The sequence below is a fragment of the Onychostruthus taczanowskii genome, unplaced genomic scaffold, assembly GCF_017590055.1.
Source record: "Onychostruthus taczanowskii isolate IOZ18803 unplaced genomic scaffold, ASM1759005v1 scaffold20, whole genome shotgun sequence".
Taxonomy (NCBI): Eukaryota; Metazoa; Chordata; class Aves; order Passeriformes; family Passeridae; genus Onychostruthus; species Onychostruthus taczanowskii.
In genome coordinates, this window is record NW_024499240.1 from 12,145,360 (window position 1) to 12,162,155 (window position 16,796).

General features: G+C 39.9%; 1 protein-coding gene across 2 annotated transcripts in view; it reads right to left on the reverse strand.

Annotated features, from left to right (window-relative positions):
• The window catches only part of PLCL1 (phospholipase C like 1 (inactive)), a 183,367-nt gene that overhangs the window by 138,978 nt on the left and 27,593 nt on the right, over window positions 1-16,796 (reverse strand). The gene's annotated exons all lie outside the window — the stretch shown is intronic.

A 16,796-nucleotide genomic window follows, 5' to 3' on the forward strand; every position in this document is an offset into this window, starting at 1 on the left:
GGTAGTGAAGTGGCACAGGACATTACTGAACCAGTATCCCAGCATTACTTTAATTAGGTTTTATTTTGAAGGAAATCATTTGCAAGGGGAAAAAAAAGACACTGAACCCTGCAGTCACAAGTGTACAGCCAAATTTTTGATGGCTCTTGTACATGAGAGACCTAGATTAAAATCTACCAGATGGCTAATCATTCTGAGGAATAACAAAACCTTTTCTTGATCAATGTTTAAGGACTGAATACTGTAGTCTTCTCCACGGCTGGATACTGCTTCAAGTTTTATCTTGTCATAATTTGAAGGCAAACAAGTGCTTATTTCAACTGGCTCTCCCCACTGTTTTAATTATTAAGCAGATGATTAATACTAACAGTGATCTTCTGCCACCTCTAATTATATGCATTGCTTACACAAAGATTAATATTAAATTGGTACCAAAAAAACCTCAAATATGAGTGTGACTACCACACACAAACACACACAAAAAAAAAGCTTTATCTGGGGAAAAACTAACAGCATCATGTATGATCATCATACTCAGCCAATTTACTTGAAGAAGGAGGCCCTTAAAAGATTTCATGTTCACACTTCACTTGACAAATACTTTTAAATTAATCTGCAGGCTGAAAAGCATAGCAGTGTAACTGGGAAGGTAAAAGCTACCTTCAGTTATATTTAAAATACCATTTGCCTACTTTATCAAAACAAGGACACGTGGTGCCAGAGCCTCTCTTTCTCCTCCAGCTGCTGTGCTCTGACTGAGCTGATAGCCAAGTCACACTGTACAGCAGTAGGAATTGTTCGAAATACCACCCCAGTCCCATTTCCATGCCAAGATATCCCAAAGAGAAAGAGATGCAAAGTGTTCAGTGCTCCAGCCATCCTCAGCCCTCTCCTGGATGCCCGAGAACCCTGATAAATCTAAGCTTTAGCCAAGTGACAGCATTGACTATCCAGTTCATCAAATGGTAAAACAGCCTTACAGACTGGTTGAACTTTCAGCCTAGAGATAAAAGACTCACTTCTGAGCTACACTGTCCCTAAGGTTTTCCTCTTTTAAATAATTCAGTCATGCATACCATAAGTGGATCATGAAATCATTCAAAGGTGTATTAAATCAAAAGAACAAGCAGTTATGGCTATTTTTCTACCTTGTCCAAACTAGGAATTACCCACCTGTTGCACTATAGTTTATTCGCATTTACCTCTACCTGGCTTCCATTTTCATGCTAAGATGGTGTTCTGAGAGAAATAAGTTATCTAAACAGCTACATTCAAATACATCTGCATCCCGATTTCAGTGGAGGTAGAAGGGGGAGCAAAACCAGAAAAAAAAAACCTAATATGCTAAACAAAAACACATCAAGTTCAGCATTCATTCAAAGCATGCGATAAAGAACTGCAACAAATGGTTTGCTGGAGCAGAGCCTTCTCACGTTTCTACAAAGTTCTTTTTTGTAACGACCAGCCAATGACCAAAGTAGGCATTGCTGGGATTTCTGATCCTGCAGTGAGTTTTGCTCCTTAGTGTTTCCAGAGATCATTAGCTCTCACTGCCAGGATATGCACAGGTGACCAGCCAACTACATTTCACAGCTGAGAGGAGCATGTGTCAGGCTCATTTTTTTCCTCAAAACACAACTAAGATAATTCTAAAACTTCTTTTTTCTCCCCTAAATGAAGACATCATTAAATTTCATAATAAAATGGAAACCATCTAAGCCCTTCTCCCACACTGGTAACAAAAAACACCAGTCTCAGGGGTGAAGGGGCAGCAGCACCTGGAACTCTAATGACCTAGGTGCTGCAGGACATCACACCCTGGGCTCTGCACCAGAGGAACTGACCACTGCTCTTCACTGGCAACAGAGGTATGTTTCCCTGGAAGGTGATGTTTGTGCAGATGAGTCACATTAGTTTTATTTCAAAGTAAACTAAATAAGGACAATGTTCAGAACTAGCTCATTAGCTGCCTTCAATAGTATATAAATGGTTTGCCTTTAACCGCAGTTTCACAGTGAAGTCCCTATCATTGCATTTCTTACCTTTTATAGGAACCTCCCTCAGGGTTTTGAAGAAAATCAACTTTTCCCAACTCTTATATATCAGATGTCAAAAATTATTATAAATTCACAAGCTAAAAAGGGCTGTCTTTGTACAATACCCCTCCAGGCATTCCCATCGTACTAGAATTGTCCTTGGATAGCTGGAAGGATCTTTCTCATGGAGCAATCTTGCAGCTGTTACCTCGCTTCCACATTCTCACAAGGTTGAGCTATTTTAGTAAGAACTTGCAATAAAATCTTTTCTTAAATGTCTTTGGCCCAGCAAGAAGAAATTGAACCCCAGGGACTGACGTCCAGAAATAAAAAATAAAATCTATACAACTAAAGCACAGTAAGCAAGCAGTGAATTTTCAGACAAACTGATGTCCTGGTGGAGCCAGCTTTGCCTGCCCTTACAATGAACAAACTCTTCATGTGAACACAAGTTCAAACCTTTCATCTACAGCAACAGGACCAACTGCACCTTGCATTTGTAGGAGGTTATGGCACAAGCCAGAACTAGCAGCACTGAGTGTGCAGGTTCAGCCAAAGTGACCCCAGTCTCCATGCCTGCTTCAAACATCTGCTTTGCCTGTTCTCCTGGACTACAAGCTCTTGAGAATAAAGACAATTCTCTGCTTTATATAAATACCAGATTTAAAGGGATGTTGAGGCCTTTGGACTATAATTAAAATGTCAAACCAAAATAGCTACCAAAGAACACTGCAGGAACGTTTTAACTTCATATTTTTAGGGGTTTGGGTTGGCTTGGGTTTTGGTTTTTTGGGTTTTTGTTTTTTTGCTTCTTTTCTTTTTAAAGGACATGTAGTACCATGTGCCTTTTAAAAAAGTACTCATGGCTGTAGAATAGAATAGTAAACAACAGCTTGAAACAGTCTTAAACTTTTTTTTAATCAAAAACGCAATTAAAATCTCCCTAAGAAGATAAAAGTCTAGGTTTTGTACGAAGACTTATCATGTGTACAAGTTTCCTGCCAAGAAGAATGATTATGATACTGCCTATCAACAACTTGATCTACTTTCTCTTCCTGCTGTCAAAAAATTAAATTTTATTATTTTACAAAGATGAATATCATCACTATGACAACAAACCTATGACCTGGAGGATGCCATGAAATAATGTGGCAATAAAAATCAACAAAAGGAAACAAAGAATGAAGAATGGTTTTGGAAGCATTCCTCTCTCTGGGAATGTTCCTTTTGCAACAAACCCACTTCAGGAAATCTGCAGGTCCACTTAACAAGGAATGTTCTCTTCTCCTAAGTACCAAGTGATAGGCCAAGTTGTGTCAGAGAAGTTTTGGAGTGGATATTAGGAAGCATGACTTTACCAGAAGGGCTGTCAAGCACTGGAACAGGCTACCCAAGAACAGGGTGGAGCTGCCATCCCCGGAGGTATTTAAAATGCATAGATGTGGCATTTAGGGACATGGTTTAATGGTGGACTTGGCCGTGTTGGGTTAATGCTTGGACGCAATGATCTTAAAGATCTTGTCCAACCTAAAGGATTTTATGATTCTATAAATTGCCATTAAAGCAGTCAAGTCTTGAAGCAAAAGGTCATCTCTGAGTTATTTTGGTTCCTCAGTTAAAGCATTTTTATGTGTGCAACAGTGGAACAAAGCCTGTACTTTGCACATGGGCATTTTTAAACTCATAGCACAGGTGCCTTGAAAATATGTGACAAATATGGAAAGAAATCAAGATGTATTCCCTTGTCATTCAGAATTGGCTTTCACTCCACTTATGTAAATTTAAAAGAAAAATGTGACCCTACTTTATATACTCTAAATACCAATTACCCTCTTTTACTTTCCATAACTTAAAATCTATTCGTAACTGTTTCATACCTTTTTTTTAATGGCATACAGAAATATTGCCTAAGGCTATCCAGATGTAATAAAGCATCTTTATCATCCTGAGTCATTCCACTTATTAAATCCTAAACCAATGTCAAATTAATATTTATGGAAGAAGTGGATTTCCATAAGTATTTCACAGCCAACACTATAAATGTCATTCCCAGTCCATATTTCTAACTCCTCAGTCTCAGCTACTTTGTGAATGATAATCAGTTCACTGCTGTTACTGTTCTATGACTATGGTGCTGCATGTACCACAAACAAGGAAATGTAATGGAAACTAAAATTTTTTTTACATTATCACAAAGTTTCATGCTAATAGTCTTGTTTTTAATTCATGTGACCACTGAATTAATTTATAAAATGCACAGCCAGTAGAAAAGACAGTTGGCAATTCTCTATAAAATGAGAACCAGACTGAATATTTTTCAGCTTTTGTTTTAGACAGTTCATTTTGTCAAAATCTGTACTTCAGAGTAACTGAAATAACATGGTGAATTTCCCAGATACTCTGGCCACAACAAAAGGAAAAATGTTTTGAAAAAGTTGGGTTTATTTAGTTCAGATTCAGCAAAACAGTACACCAGAAAAAATACCTCTTAAAAGTTTATTCCAGCAGTTCCAGAATAAACTATAAATATTTCCACAACATTAAATTTTCAAGCTCTTGTAATAAACACCTGCCCAGTGACAAATTAATGTTAGATTTGCAAACCATTTTTCCCTGTTGCCCTTCAACCCCAGTCCCTCCCCAGCTGTGGAGGATCCACATGATCCTGTTTGCACTACTCTTGTCCTACATGAGAAGTTGTGGAAATCCCAGTTTCCACTGCCACTATGAACCTGCTAAAGGATGGTGGCTGTTCACAGTGTGCCACTGGAGTGCTGGGAATTGGCTCCACAGCCTCTCCAATAGCAATGAAAACCCTGCACACTGCACTTAGTTCAAGCTGGCACAAAGGGGGAATGTAACTTCTGGCCCTGATTTGGGAACTTCACTTTCCTTTGCAAGGGAAAACCAACACACTTTTGAAAATGTCAATGGAATTAGCTTCACATACATCAAAATCAATTATTTTGACACATCAAAAATACTGCATTTGACCCAAAATGAAAAATTCCATTTTCCTTTATTTCACTAAAAATAACCTTTTAATTACTTTTTTCCTCCATCCTCCCAGTTTGATCAACAACTGGAAACATCAGGCATTTGCATGAAGTATATGTTAATCTGATCCAAAGTAAAGAGAAAAGCTGGACAAGAAAACTATCAGTAGTAAAGTAACAGCAGAAACACAATGTTAGTACTTTTCATGGTCAAAGTTCTCCAACTAGAGACAAAAAAAAAATCCCTCTTTTTTTTATATGGATTACAATAATACGTGGATGACCCATCGAAGACAAGCTTTCCATTGTGCTCAGTAAATGATACCATCCCAACTAACAAAAGACAAGGGCAAAGAGTAGGAGAGAAAATGAAAGCATGAAGATATTAAATAACTTACCCAGGGTCACCTGAACTTATTGGAAGAGCCCATGACAAAGCCTCTGTGTTGTGCTTCCCATGCACCAGCTCATACTGAGCCTAGAAGCCTTCTCTGGGAAGTTGTTCTGGAAGAAACATGCCAGATACAAGAACTACATACAAAAAATTTAGAGAAAAATAAGTCATCAGTCCCCCTCCACCAGGACTGCTACCATGGGACTTGCAGTTTCCAGCAAGGGAGAGCAATACCAGGAAGTGCCAGGATTCCTTACACAGCTCAGGAAAGTAACTACAACCAAGAATGGTGCCTGTACCTACAGCAGCTTCCTCTGCAGCCTCAAACCCATTGAAACACTCAAGTCCTAGATGGTTAAATCTCACCAAAATCTTAAACCTAAACAACAAAAAGGTGATTTGTTTGTTTAGTTTCCAGAGTACCTATATATAAATAGGTACTCTGGAAACTCTATTGTATATACCTACATTTAATATAAATCCTGCCCTTCCAAGCTAAACAAGGCAGACATGCCTGGAGACACTTCTTTGGCAATCAGAGTGTGTTTTGAGAAGCTAACAAAGATCCAAACATAATATTGTATTCATCAAGGCACTTCCTTCTCTTGAATAGAGCTGTGGTGCTTAGGTAATTTCATTTAAACAAAAACTCAGGGTCCCTTAGAGAACAACCTAATTTTGATTATTGAAATGACAACTTTAGAATGTCAGCTCAAAACATTCAATATACTTCATTTTGTGTTGCAAATTCAAATAAAATAACAAAGCAGCAAACCCAGAGTTTAAGTTACATGAAAGAAACTAATGTGCTATTTGTAGGGGCCAACAAAACACAGATCAGTGTTGGTCATTCTCCATTACATATCAGCAAAACACTTGGGAATGTGACTTAAAAGCAGTTTTCCCTCTTCCTGAACTTTCTACATGCTTATTTTCATCAAGCCATGAGAAGGCTAACAACAACATTAGCATGTTACAACACACAACATGCTGAACATAGATACATACATAGCAACATACAAACTGAATTCACTTACAGATAATTGAAGGAGACAATACCAAAATTCCAGGTTCTTTCAGCTCTATTTATCTAGCTTTGAGAAACTGCCATACATGAATTCACAAAATTAAAGCCATGTTGATTTTACAAGTAAACAGTGCTGCCTACTTACAAATACAACTCCAACTAAAGTAGCAATAACTTGATAATGAACAGGAAGCAACGAATCTCCTCCTCAGCCAGTAAATTCAAATACAGCAATGAAGTTCTTTTATAGATACACACATTGATGTTGCTATTAATCATTAGGCACTGATTCCCTACATGATTAACACATTTTCCCTGTTACACTAGTGAGGCATTATGAAGATCTTCACTGACTACTGTCTTCTCTGAAGCTTATAAACCAAATGCAACTTGCATTTGTCCCTCTGAAGAGAAAATTGTTCAGAGAATGTGATGTGCATTCATTCATGCTCTTCCTTATGAGTAAATTTGCCTCTGGATTTCCATTTTGCAAGACTTGTATAACTTAAAGACACAAGGCAAAACCTTATGAATCAAACTTCTTAATTCTTTAGTGCTTTCCTTCTCTATATTCCAAATCACCAAGAGCCCACACAGCTGCACCTTTCTCCTGTTAGCTCCATCTCTCCAGACTTCTTGCTATGTATCTTCCTGCATACCCCTTTCTAGGTAGAGTCTCTTCTTTTTTTGGACAGCAACACCTATTTTCAAGGATTCTGCCTTTTTACTGTAGTACTCAGATCTCTCTCCAAATCTCCTCTGTCACATTGGCTCCATATCGTGAGTAGTTTTCCCCTTCCAGCTGAGCACCTCAATATTTCAGAAGACAAATGTCTACAGTAAGAGACCGAGTTCTCTGAAAGTTCTACGTGCCACTCTGGTCAAACTTCTCAGTACATTAATGAAACAAACCCTTGGTCAGTTTGCCTCCATTCCCCCACTTCTCCAATGCCCTCTCACACCTTCCTTTCCTTTGCCCTCTCTTCTGAGAAAAAAACCAACCAACCAAAAAAAAAACCATGAACACCAGACAAAAAAAGGAAAAAAAAAAAAAAAAAAAGAGAGAGAGGAAAAAAAGGTTAAAAAAATTTTACATTTTAGGGTTCTCTAAAATTTGTGAAGTCAGTAGGGCAAAACACACTGCCCATCCTCACTTCTTTCCCACACTGAAAAAACACGAACACCAGACAAAAAAAGGGGAAAAAAAAGAGAGGAGAAAAAGGTTAAAAAAAATTTAAATTTTAGGGGTCTCTAAAATTTGTGAAGACAGTAGGGCAAAACACACTGCCCATCCTCACTTCTTTCCCACACTGAAAACATGACATGGCACAGCAGTCCAAGGAATTTCAGTCTTCTGCACCACAGTGTGTATCTTTTGTGATTTGGGTATTTGAGTCTAAAATAAAAAGGAAGCAGTGCAAAAACAAGGAAGCAAAATCACCCCAGCCAGATAAGCACATGAATCAAATTCTAACTGCAATCATTTACCTGCATACAACATCTACAAACCTCAACAGCAATGAACAAGGGTAATAAAGCAATGAATGAGGGTAATAAATGGCACAGCTACATGCTTTTTGGATCACTTGATTGAGTGCAAAAATACTAAAAACTTGGTGTATTATTTCTTATTATTAAAAAAACCCAACAAAACAGTCTGCATCCCTACTGCATAAAAAGTAACTTCAGAAGATAAAAATTACTGCAAATACTTCTACGTTTATTTCAAAAACAACACCAGAACAGCCAGCAACAGGACAAACAGTTAACCCACCTAACCAACACACAGTAATTTGAGAACCAGGTGCTACAACTGAGCATCCTTCCCATACACCAGTAGACAACATTTTTAAAGAAACTCCAGCCCAAGCCACACTGGAAACCAAGGGTCTCCACTTAATTCACAGAGGGTTTTGAACTAAATCAGAAAAACAGTCAGAACCTAATAACTTGAACACTAACAGGGCAGAGTGGAGTAAAGTCAGCGGGAAATGAAGTCATTCTGGCCTGCAGCACTGAAGGGACAGCAGCCCTGAGGAGCTTGGCAGAAGGCAGGACGGACTGGCTGGGTGCATGGCAGGCACAGGGCAGCAGCTCCCGGTGCCTGGCTGCCTGCTGTGCCCACGGAGCCAGCCCTGCTGCCGCTCCCTGCCCTTGCCAGGCCAGGCCCAAGCCATTCAGAAGGGATTACCTGGCTGAAGGACAAAGCGCTCATCTGCGTGTGCCTTGTTTTAGCACTGCAACCACCACCTGTATTGCAGAGCCCTCTGGGTATCCTTATCAACAACACTATAAGGAATAAAAAGTAAAACTGGGAAATGGGAAAAATAGCCTCCTTAGCAAGGGTTATTTTCTCCCTCTTTATGTAAGAAAATATCAAATGAGGTCTAAAGAAGAATTTCTTCCCTACACAGTTACCCACCAGGCTTAAATTTAAAACCCTCCATATTCAGAATAGAAAAGGACATGCTGAAATTCAAACAAGGGATTAAATCCAGCTCTTACAGGGTTTAACAACAGGAAAATATTAAAAATCTGGTCTTGAATAATAATATCCTTAAGACTAATATTAAAGTGCTTTCTTGAACAGGGGCCACGAGGAACCGTGACCCTGATGATTGGGCAGGTGGAATGGGGAGTTAGAATAAAAACAGTTGTAAATTATTATTAACATCAGTAGCTGCAGGAGTCTATTTATGTGTTTTGGTTCATTTTGTTCCATATTTATGTATCTTGCGATCAGCAAGACGAGATGTGTTCATGCAAATGAGTGGTTTGACTCAGAAGGGTTTCAATCCTGCCTGCTAAGAGAAGTTACACCACGCTGCACCCAACAGCTTACAAAGGAATAGAAAGAATAAATGTCAGTAAGTTACAAAAATTAGTACTGAACAAATATATGCTAAGTACACATCCACCACTGTTACACAGGCACAGGTGCTGTGAAATCTTGACACTCAAGCATATAAAGCAAGGAAATTGATGAAACAAAACACATATGCCCAATTTATTTTGCTCTGTAAACAGAGCATTATTTTGCTCTCCTTACCTGCCCTGTCTACATGAAAAATTAACACACGCATACAAAACCCCCCAAAACCCCCCATTCTTTGTATTACTGCAACACACATCTCTATTTACTCCAAAGGACACATGCTAATACAGCCATACCATTTCCACTGGCCTTCACAACATGATTCACTGTGAACTATGATTTATGTTTCTGCACTGGATGCATATTATATTGTAGTCAGAGAGCATTCACAATCAGATGAGCTAGATCACTCTGGCCATCACTCTCCTTACACTAAAGCCCTTCACTTTCTTCTGGCATCAAAAAGGAAAAATATTAAAGCAACTATAAATCTAATTGGGCCCCATTTAACTGCTTTTATTAATGTGCAAACATCCATTTTCACACGGTCACAGACACAAAGCCTGGACTGAGACACAACCCTCACTGAGTCTCTAGGCTCTTTTAAAAGAAAAAGCAAAACAAACAACTTCATAAGGAGAAAGCCCACAGCTAAATGTAATTATTAGCATTTTACTTTGGGTCCCAGGAAAGCAATGCAAAAATGCTGATTGGTTGACTGAACTGAGACGTTAGTACCAGATCCCATGGAATGAGATGGTAAATGGATTTCTCCTGCAGTGCAGTTCACAGGAACACCCGGCCATGATGCCATCCTGCATCAAGTGCTGGAACTCCCAAGGCTGCCCAAGAGCTGCCCTAGGCAGCCACTCCCATAGCACTGGTTAGCCAGTCTTGCTTGGTGCATCCCAAAAGCCCTGGCAGCTCCAGCAAACAACACTCAGAGGAGGAGAAGGGGGCAACAGCCTGATGCCACCTGTTAGTCTTCAGTGCTGCTAGGACTGTAGCTGGTATGGAGGAGGTAGCAACCATCTGCCACTGCCACAAGTGAGCGTGCAGAGCATCACCAGCTCGGAGCAGACAAACAGCAGGGAAAGAGCAGGCATCTTCCTGATAAAACAGAGACTTAATTGTTGATGGGCCTGATTACTCCTAAGGTTACTTAACACTCTCTGCCTTGTGCAAATTAAGTGCTGTCTTTCACCAGCTGAATTTCAGATCAGACAGATCTGCAATTTACAAGAAGGACATTAGAGGGGGAAAAAGCCCAGCTCTTCTTCCTTGTCTTCATGTGTCAGAAAACATGATGAACCCCTCTTTGATCCATTCTTGTAGATATATAATACTAAGGACTCTTCAAAATAAAAGCCTTTTAAATCAGGTTCTAAGTTACACTCTTTTCTCCATATCTCAGTTACTACGCTTATGAAATTAAAGATATGCCCTCAGTTTGCAGGCACAAGTAATTATTGCCTGAGCAACACTAAGCTATTATACTAATGAGAACCAAGGGAAAGCTCATGAGTTAGTTAATAATCCTATCCTGAAAGCATCACTTCAGCAGCACATGGAAAATACAGCCTGAGGTACACACACAACAATGACAAAAACAAATAAGAGATGATCATTAGGTAAAGAGCCACTCCTGTGTGCTGGTTAAATGGGAGTCTCAAAGCAAACCTTCTCTGTGGCCAATGTAACCATAGAGGAGAGCATTAAAACATATACATGTGGTAAGCCATGGCATGACCACCCAGGCAATAATCTGCCACAGTCTGCCTTCCAAGAGCCGACTTAACAACCCCACTGATGATCTTTTAATGTAGGAAAAGTTGTTTGTTTATGAGAGATATAGGAAAGCACATCCCTGCTCCATTATTTAGGTGAGTTTTAAAGAAAAACACCACACATGTCCAAGCCCTCCTGAGGCTGAGAACTGCCTCCCCGAGCAAACAGGAGCTACAACCCAGCTGGCTCCAAATACAGAGCAGCCCTGGAGGAGCCCAGAGGCCAAGGAGTGGGCCTGCCCATAGGCTGGATGAAGGAGCAGCACTTCTTCCCTGGCCCTCACAAAGCAAATAAAAATTACATGGAAATAGTGAGGGGAGGAATATCCAGCATGTTCTTCCAAAACAAGTGGGAGAAGAGCCAGAGAGTGCACTGTGTGGAGAGCTGGAAAGAAAGATGCCAAGATCTCTGGCACAAGCTTCCAGTACTGCAAGACAGCAGTACCAGCATAGCCTTGGGTAAAAAGAAAAATGCCTCAAAACTATTTGGTCTGATGTCAGAGCACAGAATCAGACCTATAGACCACTACAAGAACGATGGAATATAATCAACAACCAAACCCGTTCTGCAAGATTTAATGGCACACAATGCAGAACAGAGCAATTTTTCAGTGGATTAACCCTCACCTCTACAGAGGGGTCAGACTAAGATTAAAAAATAAATTAAATTAATCTGAGCATCTAGCAATTCTGACGAGGCAAAAGCAAGCCTTAAGCAGCAATATTAACTTACTTTAGGCTTTCCCAGAATACTGCTTTTAATTCCTCTTTTTATATGCTTTGGTTATTTTAAATACATAAAAATGCAAAGAGAAGAATCCATGTTTATCTGTTTCTTTACAGAGAATTTAAATTGTTTAATTATACATTTCCATATTAATTAATAGCTAAGTTATTTATCTGGTTCACCTCAATCATATTAAACCACAATATAATCATGTTCCTGAAGCATGCAAAGAGAGATCTACACCTTATAACAGAAATTTAAGGAAAAGTATCTTAGAAGAAGGAATTAATCAAAAAATCCAGTCCAAATTAGTTCCAGTAAGATTTTGCTGATTGATTTAAATGGACTTTGGACTGCGTGTTTACTAGCTGTGCTCTCAGAAACCAGCAATGAACATTAATTAACAAACGTGTTTTGATTTAGAGTACTCTCATTTGCAATGTACTGTTCAGCTCCATTGCACTGCTCCCCCACAAGTACTTACAACCAATTTTACACTTGAACTTGCCAACAATCAGCGCTTTCCCACTTAGGGGATTTCAAACCAAAGTCTTTTAGCAAGTTAAATATTTTAAATCCTGGGGGAAGGGGAGGAAGGGTAGAAATCAGGAAGCATGCAGTATTCAAACAGTCCCTCCAATTTCAAGAAGCAAACAACACAACCACAAAAGGATTCTCAGTTTTCCATTCATCTCCCTCACCACCAGGAACCGTCTGGGTCAGCGCCTGCTGACTGCCTCAGCAGCAATTTACAGCACAGTACAGGTTTGAATATTGTCCTTTGTATGCACAGGATGGAGGACTGCAAGGACTGCAGAGGTGACAGTACCACATGATTTGTTTCATTAAAAGCCACAGATAAGAAAGAAAATGTGTTTACATTGCTGCTTTCTTTACTCAAGATCAAAAGAAAAAAGTACAAAACAAAACCCAAAAAAGCATTTTTTGTCCATCATGATTCAAATTAAATTGGAGAAACAAACAGCAGCTGATAAGGCATCCAGTGATTGCTTTTTTCCCTTAGGATTTTCAATGTGATAGCCACAGATGATGCTTCTTTAGATGAGACTTGACCTTAAGGGTTACTTTAGGAGCTATTTTAGTAATCAAGTTGACTATGACCATACAGGTTCACACAGTGAGCTCCACAGAGGTATGTTCTGGGTCTTCATCTGGCACCTGCAAATGCTGTGGTGCTTCCACCAATATCCCACACAGACAATACCCACCCCAAGGTGAATCTGTGTGTTAACACTAATGTGCAGCCTGGGGTACCCAGCCAGGCAGGCAAAAGTACAGAAGAAGCCCTGATCTCTGCCTAAACTTCCCAAGTCTTGGTGGCTCCAAGGTACATCCACAAACATCAGTCATTTGGTCAATGACTGCCATATTTGCTGCCCTCAAGGGGAAAAACCACTAGAATTGTGAAGGAACAGAACTGATTGAACAAACATAAAGCTGGAAATGCTTTCTATGATCTTCAACTGGGTTTAAACACAGTCTTACCTCAGATTATCCTGAGCAGAGCCACAATAAATATTTAGCACAGTTATTGCACTCTGTTTTGGAGGCAGTCCTAAGCCACTGTACTTTGATATACAAACTCCCTCTGCCAGACTACAAACGAACAAAATACTAATACTACAGTCTCCACAGCCAAGAAGGGTCCAAAAATCAAAACACAGCATGTGTGCTGCTCTGACAGGAGGGTCTCACCAGGTCCCAAAACTGGCAGAGCCAGCACAGAGGGCAGAGGAACACATCTGCACACACTTGTAGTGGCCACAATTCCCCATGGCTGTAAGGAGCAAAGACCTCTGCCTCTCTTTAGCATAATTGTCTCCTCTTACCTTGAAAAAAGAAACCAGCAAAAGGAGAAAAAGTAAAAAAGGAAAAAAATTCCCAGTGGTCTGCCTCTGGATCCCTGGTCTATGCCCAGCCTACTAACCACAACCAAAGCCTTATGGAGACATGGGGACACTCTTGTCACACAGATGGAAGTATTACATCAGGCAGGAAGAGTTGAACTCTGCTGTCCAGAGGGGAAAGCAGCCCCACTTACTGAGAAAACTCTCTCAGACCATGCTGCCTCATACCAACCTTAAGGGGGGGGCTGGAAGAGTAGGAAAATAAAAGACAGGATGCTAGCTCAGCACTGATAGGAGACAATGCTGTGTTGGCTTTAAATTCCTGCCTCTTCGGGGAAAGCTCTCACTGCCTATTATATGGGTTTTCTTCCAATGTTACCATCAAAACATGATTAGGCAGGTGGAAATACTAAATTTTCTATTTGTTTACATACTACATTTGACAACGCTTTATTCATGGCCAGAACTACTCCCATGAGGAGCACTCATCAATTTCCTTTCCTGCATATGTATTTTTCACACAGTTTGCGGGCAGAAAAAATATTTTTAAGTGAGATAAAGTGATTGCAAGAAAGCCCACAAAAATCAAAGAGAATGACTTAGATGACTTGCTTGTTTGTTTTTTGCCTAGTGTTAGGAAAGAAACCCCTGAAAATACATCACTATATACCAATTTGCTTCTATCCCAGTACTTTTAAAGGATAAGAAAGATGTAAAACAGGCCAAGAATAATCAAAGTATTACTTCAAAGGTCTTTTAAAGGCTTTTCTTTCATCAAGGATACTCTGAAAGGACTTAAATAGCTTACTTACCCATGTGTACAATACAAATAACTCAACAGAAAAAGAGCCTTTATGTCACATAACTTTTTAATACACGAGAAGAAATTTTGATTTTCATTCTACTATGCTTGTGAAGCATCACAGAGCAAATACATGTATGTAATAGACCAACTAATAGCTGCACCACAGCAGTGAGCTATCTTCTCCCCTTATACACAACAAAATCAATTTCTATTCATTAGCGTTTTGGGATAGTTTTGCTCACTCCACCATCCATCTCTTGGCTCTCTTTGGCAAATTGACTCAAGGTACCTGCAGGAGTTTCCTGACATTGAAATTTTATTCTTTACAGATCACAAAATAGATTATTGCAGCCATTAGATGAATCTCCTCATCATTTAACTAGCCACTTCTCAAGAAACAGTCCAAAGACACAGAGCAGGGTAGTGGAGGTGGGACTGCAACGAGGTGTCAAAAAAAAAAAAAAAGCAGCAGAAGAGTGGAATTGGTTTTTCCTTTTTATAAGGAAGGAAAAAGCAAGGAGAGAAAGGACACTCAGCCATGACAACACTCTGATACCCTATTCTTTCAGTCTTCAGGGCTCGCTGGGGTAGGCAGAGACACAGGCTGCAAAAAGGGAGGCTCTCGGTGCTCCCAGCTGCCTGGCCGGGCACAGCTCAGGATCAAGAGGAACAGCCAAATCGCTGACTCAGCACGTTTTGGTGAACCCAGCTGCCCAGCCTCACTTTCAGCAGAACAGCCCAATATTGTCACAACTGACCACAACTGACAAAATGCTATTACACCTCAGCAGAGGAGGAGGTGACACCTATTTCCTCAGAGCCCCAGCAGTAAGAACGGTAAACAAGGCCGCACTTTTGATGTGTAAGCACTTGCTATCAAGTTAAGCTCAACCAGCTGCTCAAATTCAGACCTTGGTGACTGTCCAGGACCAAGGGATCAAAATCCAGGCTAGGAAAGTTGATCATCCTTTCCCTACTGACTGGTATTTTGGCTTTCCTTGTGTTGCTTCTTTTCAAGACACTAACACGCAATAGCCACAACCTGTAAAGTACTGGAGTCCCCAAGGTATCCTTAACTTCATATATATGGCTTGTCCAACATCTCCTCAATACTGCACTCCAGGATAGTTTTGTTTTCTATGCTAGCAGCTTAATAACCATTTAATTAGTTGCATTAAGCCAAAGAGAACAAACAAATCTATTAACTAGTACCATTTTAAACTTTGCATAACTTAGCTTACTTCATAAAACTTGAACATAATTGAAGAAGAAATTACAGTCAAACAGCTCAATTTGAAAAATGGGTTTTCCAGCAGCATTCCATAACAACTACCTCAGATTTTCATTGTGAGCAAAAAGTGAGATTTAATTTTTTTAATGCTAGTGATTGTTACAGAGTATCTATGCTGAAAAATAAAAATAGCCTCTCACAAATAATCATGCCCATATGATCAAAACCCTACCACAAGCACCACTTGAAAATTTTGCTGTATGTATTACAAAATACAACTCTGTCTTGGTTCTGCCCATCTTCAAAACCCTTTCAACATGCAAACATAAGCTGTCTGTCCATCAGCAAAACAGCATGGCCCAACTTGAAGTAAAAACAGTTGGCATTGCAGCCTTGCACTGTCCCCTCTCCCATTTCCCCCTCACACACAAACATCAAGGGCTTTGTAGGGACTAGCACTAATCTGACCCCAGGCTGGACACTCAGTAGGAAGCACAGCATCCTCATATCCCTGTTCTCCACAAAGCCCAACCACGCTCTCCACCAAAGCCCTCTGCAGTGAGATCCCAGGCTCAGTAACAAGGAACAATCAGGGGCTCGATTCAAGGGCACGCTCTCTTGCTGACAGCTGAAATGCACACAAATGTGCCCAGAAGAGGCTGTTGTTTCAGGAAAGATGTAATTAATTTGTTGCACTAGGTGAAGAAATATTGACCAGTTGTTGGGGAGGTTTAACCAAACCATTAGGGCTTTGGGAAGAAGTAAATGCATTCTCCCTCATTTCTTAATCCCATTGCCTATATTTGTAACAAGGCATTAGCACTAAGAAGATGTATTATCTCTGTATTAATTATCTTTGCTACAGACTATGAAAAACTCAGTAAGAATGAAAAAAACCTCCATTTCACCTAAACAATATGTGCTTGTGAAAACACACTACCCCTGGGGTGTGCTGAGTGGGTAATTATAAGGTATTGCAGATGCCTTTTTTTTTTCTTACATATAATTAAAAAGAAACAGCTCTGCAGTTGTTTCCCCTTAAGGGGAAGA